Here is an 11,042-nt window from a genome sequence, read left to right as displayed (position 1 = left end):
TACAGTATATATATTTGAAATCTGTACAACATTTGCAATTTTAATAGAGCTCTGAAGGATAAGTAAACTGATATTTTCTGTGATTTTTAGAGCTGTGAATACCATGGTAACAGCTTAAAAAATTCTCAAAAATTGCAAAATATTATGATATTTGACCCAAAATGGCCCAATTCTCTACACAATTTTTTTTCTGAAACCTATTTAAAATTAAATATCTCTATCCCAAAGACAGAATTAATCTTGTTTGGACATATGTTGTAAATTAAGTTTTTCCGCTATCTTACCTTTTCTGTGGGCTTCCATTTTGCGCTATAGGCAAAACTAAATTTCCTGTGTAAACACACGTTCGGAAAATCCGGATATTTAAAATCCGGAACCAATTTATTGATTTTTGTTTTAATAAATGTGAAGCCTGTATGTACTACTTCATACTGAATATACCAATTATAGTGTACATTTATTTTTTCATTTTTTATGCATATCATAATACAGGAGTTATTTGCTTAACAAAAAAATTGCCCATGGCCAGGCTGTCTTACTGTGGTGTGCTACCTTACTTTCATAGTAGACTGTTCCATATTTGTATGTAACGTTTAGTACATTGTTCCATATTTTGTATATAACTTTTAGTACACTCTTCCATATTTTGTATGTAACTTTTAGTACACTCTTCCATATTTTGTATGTAACTTTTAGTACACTCTTCCATATTTTGTATGTAACGCTAAGTGCATTGTTCCATATTTTGTATATAACTTTTAGTACACTCTTCCATATTTTGTATGTAACTTTTAGTACACTCTTCCATATTTTGTATGTAACGCTAAGTGCATTGTTCCATATTTTGTATGTAACTTTTAGTACACTCTCCCATATTTTGTATGTAACTTTTAGTACACTCTTCCATATTTTGTATGTAACTTTTAGTACACTCTTCCATATTTTGTATGTAACTTTTAGTACACTCTTCCATATTTTGTATGTAACTTTTAGTACACTCTCCCATATTTTGTATGTAACTTTTAGTACACTCTCCCATATTTTGTATATAACTTTTAGTACACTCTTCCATATTTTGTATATAACTTTTAGTACACTCTTCCATATTTTGTATGTAACGCTAAGTGCATTGTTCCATATTTTGTATGTAACTTTTAGTACACTCTTCCATATTTTGTATGTAACGCTAAGTACATTGTTCCATATTTTGTATATAACTTTTAGTACACTCTTCCATATTTTGTATGTAACTTTTAGTACACTCTTCCATATTTTGTATGTAACTTTTAGTACACTCTCCCATATTTTGTATGTAACTTTTAGTACACTCTCCCATATTTTGTATGTAACTTTTAGTACACTCTTCCATATTTTGTATGTAACTTTTAGTACACTCTCCCATATTTTGTATGTAATGCTAAGTGTATTGTTCAAAAATTTTGTATATAACTTTTAGTACACTCTCCCATATTTTGTATGTAACGTTTAGTACATTGTTCCATATCTTTTATGTAACGCTAAGAGCATTGTTCCATATTTTGTATGCTACTTTTAGTACATCGTCCAATACCTTGTATGTAACTTTTAAGTACTCAATTCCATATTTTGTATGTTACTTTCCTAGTAAATTGTTCCACATTTTGTATGTGACTTTCTTTGTAGAATGTTCCATATTGGTATGTAACGTTAATTACACTGTTCCATATTTTGTATGTTTCTTTACGTTGGGCCTGTTTAGTAAATTGTTCCATACTGAGATTTTAACCTTGTTATGAGCCCGGATATAGATTATGATAACTAACGGAATATCAATAATCGTACAACTAGAGAGAAAGTCTTAAAGCTGATATTAAATGTGGGATATTTACATAGATCATCGCCCGAACATTAAGAGATTTACTTGGCAGAAAAGGACCCCAAATCACAAGCCAGATTAGACTTGTCCCTTATGTTAGACTATTTACTTTCCTCTATTACCAAGTATTGTGTTGAACTTGGCTAAATATCTTACCTTTCGCCCCTATCATTACTATCAAATAATGACTTTGAAAAAGGTAAATGCCTTTGGAAATTTCACAATTCTTTGAGTACGAGTATTACGAAGTAGTTGAAACTATAATTGAAAATGTTAACCTGCAACACTGTGTTCCAGTATACGACCACCATTCTCCTTGCCTTGTTCCTGGTAGTCTAGTGCAATTTATGATTTATTACCGGTTGTTTTTGGAGGACTTGTGGGTGGAAATCGGGGGGGGGGGGGGGGGACTATTTTGTATGCTTCATATAGGAAAACACATCAGAACCTTAAAGACAGTGAATTTAAGATAACTAAAGGAACACTTCAAGTTTAAAAATAAATAAAAAGAAGCATTATTAGCGCTAGGGCAAACGGGTAGAGGAGGATGAAAACCCTACGTCATATTAGAAAATCGTACACTTCCAAAAATTTAAAGTTATGTTTTTTATTATTATGTTTTTTAATTTTTGAAATACTATAGTAGTATGTTATCAGTAATAAAGCTAGACAATAAACTATTGATATTCAAAAAATAAATCTCACAATACCAGACAAAATAGTAACGTAACAATGGTAAACCAAAGCATCATTCAGATCCATTCATGTCCAGTTCAGTTAAAATATGGAACAGTTAACCTGAGGATAAGTGGGCCAATCCATCTGTCAATGTACTAAACTCGTTTACTTAATAAAGACTTAAAACAATGAGCATGTGTATTTTTACTCAGGAAGTCCAAAAGGTAAAGAACTTTTAGGTTGATTAAAGTGTAGTCTGTTAACACAAGTCCTGTTTGCTGAAATCTTTGTATCTATCCGCACTGTTCATGTGGTCCTAATGTTGAGGAGAAATAGAGGATGCACAACGAGTGGTTGATATGGAATTTATTTCATTCGAGCAAGTTGTTTTTTTAAGTTGCAAAGACACGCGATTTAGGGATTTTAATTTAAAAAAATAGCTTTCACGAGTGTGAAATAAATTCTTTATCCAAAAATCACGTGTCGCGTGCAAATAAATTGTACAAGTGACGGCCGGGACCCGGTGATGTGATGTCTATCTATTATTGATGACGTTCATAACAATTGCAGTTCGGATCAAAGTTCGAATTCTTGACCAATCAAAAGACCGGAAAGGTCTAACAGTACGCACATTTATACAATGGTCTGAGAGTGGATTAACGCAGCGTGTTGTGGTAGAATATATATTATCTTATGTTTTTCAATTAATATTCCCTACAGCGCCAACAATCCGTCGAGCCTGTTTTTATCAAATAGGGGTTGCGCAATGTTGAATCGTTGTGGGGTGTGAACAACTCCATAATAAGGCAAATACAGACATGTTTGTAGCTGTCCAAAACTTTATTCTTAAAAGTGAATCTTTGATTAACGTACTAGTTAGATCTATACAAAAACAGTCTTCATCTATGTGAAATACCCTACCACCACTGGGTCTATCTACATTTATTGTTATTATTTGCCTAGAATTCCATTCAAATAATATGTATAAAGTATAATATAAGAAACACTTGTAAGTATACTTACCGCACACTGAGAACCAGAAAAGTAATGTATTTGATTCTCTGTCCGAAATGTGAGAGTTTCTATCTCATGAACGCTACAGACATCTTCCGGTAAATCGGCATCTTACACACTTCAACAACGGAGATTATATATACATTCATCAAGGAGTCTGATCGAGTCCAATGTGAAGCAAAGGAAAGTCAGATTATACGGGTTCATACCAGCCTAGCAAACATTCTGGTTAAACACCAGTCCACTCTTCCTTTCTATTTTCACACCTTGGTCAGAATTGGTTCATACCCGAGTGACCACCAGGTAAGTTCCAGGTAAAAAGTCGTCACTTACTTATATTTGGTAAATTTAAAATCTATCACTTCACACTTTACTATGGCCAATGTACAGATACAGGTGGATTTTCTGGAGAATGGAAGAGGGGGGCATTATCTCCTAAAAGCTGGCTACAAGTATTTCATTAAGACAAGAAGGGTTTACTGGAGATGTTTTAGAAGAGATATTAATTGTACTGCATCATTACCAACTGTAGGGAACTATGGACAGAATCATATCTATCAGCCTGACACTATTGACCAACTGTAGGGAACTATGGACAGAATCATATCCATCAGCCCGACACTATTGACCAACTGTAGGGAACCATGGGCAGAATCATATCCACCAGCCCGACACTATTGGCCTTGCTGCTGATACATTTGTAGTAAACCTGAAGAAAGATTTAGAGATGAAATTACACCAGTACCATCACTATATGATGAGGAACTTGGAATGTTGAGGAATAAGGAGTTTGATGGAGATGTCAAGACTTGATTGAGAAACAAGTATGACGTAACATGTAAACGATGTATGACGTCATAGATACTTTGCTTATATACACTTACCGAGGAGCAGCAAGGCTGCGAAAGCGCTTTACATTATGTAACCAAAATTCTTCGCGTGTCAATAATACTTTCTTTGTATAGGGTCTAGTAAGTAATAACGACGGTATGGTCCAATATAGGTACTGGATCCTAACAAAAGATATTTGGTCATGTAGTAATAACGACAGTACAGACAAGTAAATTGTTGAATTTTGGAGTCAATCCAGCCCTTTATCAAGACACAAGTGAATTACAAACAACCACATATATCCATAGAACATGGAACACGTACTTTTAGTGGATAAAGCCAATGTTTTTCACACATTTTTCTCCTCACAGTCTACTATCAACTCATATATAAAAGCAAATAAGTCAGAATGGTCTTCTGTGATATCAGCAAATGAAAGCGTTTGACCGAGTTTGGCATCGGGGCCTTCACAGGAAATCTTTTTGTTCTGTTCTAGAACTACATTTACTTACATAATTGCTGTCAACCTGTCCTTATAAATGGCAGGCAATCATACTTAGCATATATCATGGTAATGCATAGATATACAATAAAACAGTTACATGGTCGGAGAGTGTTCAACGTCATGATATTGTAAGCTTATGCATCTCATTAGTTTAACAAAATAATCTTTAACTATTAACTTTTTCTGCCCTTTTTCTAAAGGCTAAATGGATAAATTTACCAGTTTTATTTAGTTCTTTTACATTATTCACACTTAATAATTTGACTAATTTGAAAACACTTTCTGTAATAATAATTTTTGATATATTTTTGACGAAGATCAGAGTAAAATGAACATTGTAGTAAAAAATGATACTCGTCTTCAATTTCCTCTAAATTACAACAAGCGCACAATTTGTTAGCCCTAGGAACATTATGTTTTCTGCCATACTCTATATTTAAATTATGCGACGAAAGTCTCAATTTAGTTAGGCACTTTTTATAAATACTATCAATGAGCTTGCATAAATAAGGAGGGGCGAATCGGTTTATCAACATCACAGTAAGAGTTCTTCAGGGACCAATCTTGGGTCCATTACTATTTTTGATATTCATAAACGACATTGTTCAAGACATCATTTGCACTATAAAACTATTCGTTGATGATACATCTATGACAGTAAGCAAGAAACTTGATAAACCGATTCGTCCCTCTTTATTTATGAACAACATTTCAATAACAGAAGTCACGTGCCACAAACACCTCGGTATCACTATCTCAGCTAACGGAAGTTGGACCGAACATATACACGGTCTTATCAGTAAAGCCTCTAAAAACCTTAGTCTGCTGAAGAATCTTAAATTTGGTATTGACAGGAAGTGTCTTCAAACACGACATTTTACTTGTTTCAGACCTTTGTTAGAGTATGGCGATATTGTATGGGACAACATAACTTTATGCCAATGTCAGATGCTTTAAAATCTACCAACTCGAAGCAGCTAGAAGGTTTAATGATCAAGGTTTAATATCAACACTGATAAAGCACATGTCATATGGATTGGCAGTAAAAACATAACGAGGATTTGGTTTGTTTGTTTTTGTTTAACGTCCTATTAACAGCCAGGGTCATTTAAGGACGAGGAAACCTAATTGATAGATTTAAATTTACAATAGGGGAAAATAGGTTTTAGGTTTTGGGAAATGTCTTTTCGGTTTTCTTAACTGAAATGTACTGAATGACTTTTGAGAAGAAAATAGTGACACTCAAAACGCTAATTCATACTTAATAGAAGCTGCATCCGACTCCTATATGGTAAAATTAATGCTATAAAGACCTTACTTATCTCTCTCTTTCTGTTGACAACTAGATTTTTCATTATAGTTCGGCGTCTAAAAGATCATATGTACAAAACGATTTTTAGTTAGTTTGCTGCGTTTTCACTCAATATTGCATCATTCAAAATTGTGTATGGTATTTTTTTTCTTCTTCTTTTCTTACTCTGCTCTGAAACTACTTCCGGTTCCGGTATGAAGATGGCCGTCTTTTCTAGGATGGTGAAAATGATTTTTTAGTCTGCTCCCATCTGGTTACTCTTTCACAATTTAATCATATAAATGTGTGCAAAATGTGTGCTAGTTTTTCATGAGTTTGTCCAAGAAAATTAATAAAAGCATCGACCTAATCAAAAGGAATAAAGAAGAATATGGTGAGTACAATACCCAGACGCCTGTCCTGCTTATCGGTGACAGCAAATGTAGGTACCTGAAGCAAGTTTATCCTGTTCTGAGATAAAACTATGGAATTGCAAATATTAACTTTCTCCACAAGAGTGGTGCTTCATCCGCACAAAATGAAATTAAAAGACAGGCAGTGAAATTTGTTCGTGACAACACATCGCCAATTGTGTTTGTTTGGTTTGGGACATGCGAGCTTTCCAGGGGAAAAAACGACAATCATTCTTGGCGGACAATCTAGCGGAGGCGAGTAAAACCATAATTAGTAACTACCGTGATATCAAACGCATGTTGACGAAAGCCAGTCCATCATGCGTAGTTGTGTTTCTGGATATCCCTTACTATTCTGTGAGCAGATGGAATTATTCTAAGAGTAGTAATCACGCTAGCGACGATCAAGCAGAATGTAGTTCTGTTGATAACCGGTTAAATTATGAAATTGATGCCCTACATGAAGAACTGAAGGAGTTGAACGACGAATATTTAGGTCCTAGACTGTCTCAAGATATCATTCAATGTAGTAAAACCAAAGGAAATCAAACCAGGTTTAAAAAATGTTGGAAACTGTATTTAGATGGTATCCGCCCCAATACTGAACTCTCGAATGTGTGGTTGCTAAAGATTTTACAGCTAATACGTAGAATTCACCAGTGTACCTGAGGGAATAGGGATTGCCCTGTCCCCTTGGAGCATTACACATCAATTGCTACTACCTAAGTTGTATCAACCATGAGTCAAGGTAAACTACCCGACGTATATCCTGTTCAACTGAGCTCTACACCTAAGTCACACAACACTGTTAGCAATCCCCTTAAAAGGATGAGACTGAACAGTGAAACCTGCCCCGGATGTAGCATGAAAATCAACAAAAGGGATAGCTACTACAACTGCTCTATGTGCGAAAATAGTTTCTGTGCCCAGTGTCTTCAGCTAGCAGTTTTATGTTCACATGTACACGCTGCATGAATAGTTTACCAACCCTCAGGAACATGAGAGAAGCGTTGGCCACAATGGAAATTATCTCTAAAAAAAGATACAAGAAGCTGAAGACAAAGGTCGAGGGTATTGGAACTGGAATCAAGGAACAGATAAAAAATGACATAAAGGCTGAAGTACAAAGCATGCATGAAAAATGACCTAATGAGTGAAATAAGCACAACAGTAGGGACATCTATCCAAGACCAAGTGAGAACAGAAAAGGAGAACGCTGAATGTACTAGTGTTCAACATGGAAGAATCTAACAAGCTAGACTACAATGAGAAAAGAAGCGATGACACTCGACGATTCCAACATGTATTAGTCAGCCAAGCTTTCCGTCTGGGAAAACCACAGGGTAAAAACCGACCAAATAGAGTGGACAGATAGAAAAATAAAAGATAATGCCCCAGCTTGATTAAAGACCATAATTAATAGCAAGGATTTAACCCCGCAACAAAAAGAACTAGACAAAAAAAGGAGAGAACAGAAAAACAACTAGTCGCAATGTAACACGGTCTACTAGGTAACTCAAAATCCCTCCCCGGATTCCTCAGATGAAAGGGATTCAAACAGTTCTGAGGTGTTAAATGGGCACACAAACACAAACACAGAACAGTACATCAGCTAACCAGGGTCAGTCGACCTTCATCTACTCTGGGTTTGAAAATAGTACATTACTTGACTCTACTATATTGCCCAGGGCCAGAGATGGGGATAGTCCTGTTCCTGACTCTGGGCATGTTTTGAAAACAGATGTATCAATAATTACGACAGACCTGCCAACTGAAGAGGAGTAGTTATACAAGGAGTAGTTATACCAGGAGTAGTTATACCAGTAGTTATACCAGGAGTAGTTATACCAGGAGTAGTTATACCAGGAGTAGTTATACCAGGAGTAGTTATACCAGGAGTAGTTATACCAGGAGTTATACCAGGAGTAGTTATACCAGGAGTAGTCATACCAGGAGTAGTTATACCAGGAGTTATACCAGGAGTAGTTATACCAGGAGTAGTTATACCAGGAGTTATACCAGGAGTAGTTATACCAGGAGTAGTCATACCGGGAGTAGTTATACCAGGAGTAGTTATACCAGTAGTTATACCAGTAGTTATACCAGGAGTAGTTATACCAGGAGTAGTTATACCAGGAGTAGTTATACCAGTAGTTATACCAGGAGTAGTTATACCAGGAGTAGTTATACCAGGAGTAGTTATACCAGTAGTTATACCAGGAGTAGTTATACCAGGAGTAGTTATACCGGGAGTAGTTATACCAGGAGTAGTTATACCAGTAGTAGTTATACCAGGAGTAGTTATACCAATAGTTATACCAGGAGTTATACCAGGAGCAGTTATACCGGGAGTAGTTATACCAGGAGTAGTTATACCGGGAGTAGTTATACCAGGAGTAGTTATACCAGGAGTAGTTATACCAGGAGTAGTTATACCAGGAGTAGTTATACCAGGAGTAGTTATACCAGTAGTTATACCAGGAGTAGTTATACCAGTAGTTATACCAGGAGTAGTTATACCAGGAGTAGTTATACCAGTAGTTATACCAGGAGTAGTTATACCAGTAGTAGTTATACCAGGAGTAGTTATACCAATAGTTATACCAGGAGTTATACCAGGAGCAGTTATACCAGTAGTTATACCGGGAGTAGTTATACCAGGAGTAGTTATACCGGGAGTAGTTATACCAGGAGTAGTTATACCAGGAGTAGTTATACCGGGAGTAGTTATACCAGGAGTAGTTATACCAGTAGTAGTTATACCAGGAGTAGTTATACCAGTAGTTATACCAGGAGTAGTTATACCAGGAGCAGTTATACCAGTAGTTATACCAGGAGTAGTTATACCGGGAGTAGTTATACCAGGAGTAGTTATACCAGGAGCAGTTATACCAGTAGTTATACCAGGAGTAGTTATACCGGGAGTAGTTATACCAGGAGTAGTTATACCAGGAGTAGTTATACCAGGAGTAGTTATACCAGGAGTAGTTATACCGGGAGTAGTTATACCAGGAGCAGTTATACCAGTAGTTATACCAGGAGTAGTTATACCGGGAGTAGTTATACCAGGAGTTATACCAGGAGCAGTTATACCAGTAGTTATACCAGGAGTAGTTATACCAGGAGTAGTTATACCAGTAGTAGTTATACCAGGAGTAGTTATACCAGGAGTAGTTATACCAGGAGTAGTTATATACCAGGAGTAGTTATACCAGGAGTAGTTATACCAGGAGTAGTTATACCAGGAGTTATACCAGGAGCAGTTATACCAGTAGTTATACCGGGAGTAGTTATACCAGGAGTAGTTATACCGGGAGTAGTTATACCAGGAGTAGTTATACCAGGAGTAGTTATACCGGGAGTAGTTATACCAGGAGTAGTTATACCAGGAGCAGTTATACCAGTAGTTATACCAGGAGTAGTTATACCGGGAGTAGTTATACCAGGAGTAGTTATACCAGGAGTAGTTATACCAGGAGTAGTTATACCAGGAGTAGTTATACCGGGAGTAGTTATACCAGGAGTAGTTATACCAGGAGCAGTTATACCAGGAGCAGTTATACCAGGAGTAGTTATACCAGTAGTTATACCAGGAGTAGTTATACCAGGAGTAGTTATACCAGGAGTAGTTATACCAGGAGTAGTTATACCAGGAGTAGTTATACCAGGAGTAGTTATACCAGGAGTAGTTATACCGGGAGTAGTTATACCAGGAGTAGTTATACCAGGAGTAGTTATACCAGGAGTAGTTATACCAGGAGTAGTTATACCAGGAGTTATACCGGGAGTAGTTATACCAGGAGTAGTTATACCGGGAGTAGTTATACCAGGAGTAGTTATACCGGGAGTAGTTATACCAGGAGTAGTTATACCGGGAGTAGTTATACCAGGAGTAGTTATACCAGGAGTAGTTATACCAGGAGTAGTTATACCAGGAGTAGTTATACCAGGAGTAGTTATACCAGGAGTAGTTATACCGGAGTAGTTATACCAGGAGTAGTTATACCGGAGAGTAGTTATACCAGAGTAGTTATACCGGAGTAGTTATACCAGGCAGTTTATACCGAGGTTATACCAGGAGTAGTTATACCAGGAGTAGTTATACCAGGAGTAGTTATACCAGGAGTAGTTATACCAGGAGTAGTTATACCAGTAGTTATACCAGGAGTAGTTATACCAGGAGTAGTTATACCAGGAGTAGTTATACCAGGAGTAGTTATACCAGGAGTAGTTATACCAGGAGTAGTTATACCAGGAGTTATACCAGGAGTAGTTATACCAGGAGTAGTTATACCAGGAGTAGTTATACCAGGAGTAGTTATACCAGGAGTAGTTATACCAGGAGTAGTTATACCAGGAGTAGTTATACCAGGAGTAGTTATACCAGTAGTTATACCAGGAGTAGTTATACCAGGAGTAGTTATACCAGGAGTGGTTATACCAGGAGTAGTTATA

The sequence above is a fragment of the Pecten maximus genome, chromosome 1 (assembly GCF_902652985.1).
Source record: "Pecten maximus chromosome 1, xPecMax1.1, whole genome shotgun sequence".
NCBI lineage: Eukaryota > Metazoa > Mollusca > Bivalvia > Pectinida > Pectinidae > Pecten > Pecten maximus.
The sequence above is the reverse complement of the archived record's forward strand: the minus strand, read 5'-3'. Positions refer to the sequence as shown.